Raw genomic sequence first — 3,578 nt, forward strand, 5'->3', positions numbered from 1 at the left:
ACCGTCTAACTGTCATTTAAAAAATATAACTAAGAACAGTCTTCCTTCATCAACTCAAGATGCTCAGACTACCTAAGGAATTGCTGATACAGTTCTACAGAGGAATTATTGAGTCTGTCATTTGTTCTTAACATAACTGTCTGATTTGATGCAGCAACTAAACAGGACAGAAACAAACTTCAACAGATAGTAAGGACTACAGAAAAAGCAATTGCAACCAGCCTGCCTTTCATTGAGAACCTGTGTACTGCACCAGCCATAAAGAGGGCTGAGCAAATATCTATAGGCCCCTCACATCATGGACATAAACTGTTTCAACTCATCCTCTTAGGATGCCACTACAGGGCATGCCATCTTTCTGCTAAACATACGATTTCCACAGCACTATGTCTAAGGATATCTAAACATGTATCAAGATTTGTATTTCTATTATCCTTCTGATACTTCCTATTACCTACTCTTATTGGTATCTTATGACTATCACTTTGTTGGTTGTATCTTATGATTTATGATTGCATCTCATCACTTTACTGTTTGTATGTATATTGAAAGATCATGCAACGGAGACAAATTCGGTGTCCAATCTCACTTGGCCAATTAAGAATATTCTATTCCATATTTAAATCTTTGCCATTCCTGCCTCCCTTTTAGAATACCACCACACTCACCAAAATGAATAAAAGCATAATATCTCAGATTTTTCATCCCCTCCAGTTTTCCAAAATTACTGAAAGCCTTTTCTAGTACTTCTTTTGGGACTGGATTTGCAGGGATCCATACACTTTCATCTTTGCCATTACTTCAGAATCTGGATCATCTGTGGAGTCAGTTCATTCAACTGTAACAACATTAACGTAACCGTGCTGGCTTGAGCTGCTGCTTTGTGATTTTCATATGCGAGGAGACAAAAGCTCTGTTACTTTTTCGTCATCAGGTTGGTGATATCATATTACATCTGTGAGACCCTCTCTTACTTTGCTAAGCTCTTCTGCAATTTGTTCCTTGGTTTTGCTGTTAGGAATACAGACAACAAAGAGCCTATTATTGGCATAAAGATATATGTTCTAATCTATTTTCCAGAACAAATATCATGATTGTTAGCATGTTTAACAGCTTCCTGAGCCTCTACTTAGACCTGTCAAGGGATCCATCATTAAAATGATGACCCAAATAGCTCTATATATTTTTCAAATAATGGAACAAGTTCATCCTTAAAAAAGTCCCTTGGAATTTTTATCTACAAATATCTCAGTGCCAACAGAAGGCTGTTGTCTTGAATAGACACATTTTGGAGGACCGCCATATTTCCTGTGTCCAGTAGTCATATCAAGGATATAACATGTTCTGTACAAAAGTGCCTACATTTTAGCTTCATGTGACCCTTTGCTGGAATTTGTCACTTTGGTCCCTTGTTTTTCTCACTGTCTATATGTTTTCATGATGCTCACATAAAAGGCACTTTTGTTCAGAACATGAGAAAGATCACTGGCTTTAAATTGCTGAAGCATTGCCAGTGCACCTTCCTCATTAAATTCTTTTAAAGCTCCTCTAGGCTCTTTCGTCTAAATCAGTGTTCTTAACCTGTGGGGCGATGGAATGAAAAGGGGCAACGCGGAGCGAAGGAATGGAAAGGGGGTGATATGGGGGCAATGGAGCGAGAAGTTTTGGGGACACTTTTGAGACTTTTTTTGTATAGTGAACCACTGTATATCTGTCGTACAAAAACATCAGATCACTTGCTATTAGTGGATTGAACTGTGTTTTAAAATGTTCCTCCAGCTAGCTTCAGTACAGAACACCGTACATATGTGAATACACATATTCATGCGTGTTGCGCAGCAGCCTCTGTCTCTCTACCCATAAAGTAGCATGCCATTGGCCAGAATGGGCAGTGATGGAGGGGTGAACACTTCTTTCAAAACATTGCATGCTGAGTGGCTGTCCCCTGTAATGTCAACTGTTGAAACTAGGTTTATCGACATCCACGTGTGTTTTACAGTGTTCCAGTGCAGCCGAAAATTTAATTTGCAATTAGTGCCTTTCATTTCGAAAACCTCTCAACATAGCCGAGAAGAGGAAGTGTCACCAATATTCGATGGAATACCTAAAATTGGGATTCATTCCATCTCCTTCCAAGGTACAGCTTCCATTTTGTCTTCTTTGTGAGAAAACATTTTCAAATGAAGTGATGAAGCCTTCCTAACTGAAAGACCATTTGGTAAGAATTCATTAGGATAAAGCCAACAAACCGATATCATTTTTCCAATCCTTAAAGGCCAAGTTTGAGGGTCACAGCACTGTTGAGAAGTTATTTAGAAAATCGTCACTCAACACCAACAAGGGGCTCATTTATTTCTATGAAGTATCTTTGTTGATAGCAAAATGTGGCAAACCTCACACTATTGGAGAAACACTGATTTTACCAGCAGTGAAACAGATTGTTGCCACCATGTTGGGGCCCAGTGCAAGCACTGTCACGCAATTTGATTCCTTTGAGCAATGACACCATATCAAAAATAATTGAAATGGCTGCTGATGTGGAAGAAAGGCTTATTGACACCTTGAAAAGTACAGAATTTGTGATGCAGATTGATGAGTCAACGATTCATGAAAATGAAGCCTTGTTATTGGCTTATGTCCGTTTCATCAACGGAAATGAAGAGATCAGGGAAGAACTTTTATTTTCTCAAAATTTAGCCACTGACACAAAAGGTTCTTCGATATTTAAAAAGGCTGAAGAGTTTTTTAATGAGAAAAACATCCCTTTGACAATTGTTGTGGCATGTGCAACTGACGGAGCTGCATCCATGGTTGGACAATATCACGGATTTCAAGCTCATCTAAAATCAGTTGTACCTGGAGTTATGACTGTCCATTGCATCGTTCATAGACAGCACCTTGTCTCAAAAAAATTGAGTGGCCGTTTGCACAAGTCTATACGTTACATCATTAACGCTGTGAATAAAATTAAATTGAATGCCTTGAACTATCCTGCTATCCTTCAAAAACCCTGCACATGTTCCTCTGAATTGGTTTGGAATCTCTAAAAGCACCAAGTTGCATCTCCAAGAGTCATTTAGTCTGGTTTGTAGGATGGACTGGTATAAAAAGCCTCTGACATTCAAGATGAAGAAGAAAGTAACACTCTTGTCTCAGTACTGTGGTCTTATATTAATTGATCATTAGATATAACTTTTAATCTTGTAATCTTTTTAAACTTGTAATCAGCAGATGCCCTTCTTTAGTAAGCAAGAATTAGATCATTCTTTTTCAAATATATAGACACTAAGGAAAAATGCAGAATTTTGAATATTGATTAAATGTTAGGCATTCCTTTGATAACCTGGAATAAATTAAGAGCAATGAGCAAATTCTGATTCCCTAAATTCTGTGCCACACCTTACTTTTAAGAAAAATAAAATAGTTACAGCTGTGGTTAAACTAACATGACCTGATAATCTTCCACATTGTTTTTCCCTTCTAGATTTATTAAAACCAACTTAGTGTAGAGCTGTAATCTAAGGAAAGAAAAATGAGAAATTTTAAATGAAGGCAAACCTCTGAAAGCTTTTCATTAC

At 37.6% G+C, this 3,578-nt stretch overlaps 1 pseudogene; it reads right to left on the reverse strand.

The window, feature by feature from the left end:
• Nucleotides 1-597: 597 nt before the first annotated feature.
• Nucleotides 598-1,569, reverse strand: LOC113439037 (heterogeneous nuclear ribonucleoprotein Q pseudogene; annotated as a pseudogene).
• Between the last annotated feature and the right edge of the window lie 2,009 nt (nt 1,570-3,578).

Source organism: Pseudonaja textilis, chromosome 4 (genome assembly GCF_049901715.1).
Source record: "Pseudonaja textilis isolate UNSWEBS1 chromosome 4, rPseTex1.2, whole genome shotgun sequence".
Lineage (NCBI taxonomy): Eukaryota > Metazoa > Chordata > Lepidosauria > Squamata > Elapidae > Pseudonaja > Pseudonaja textilis.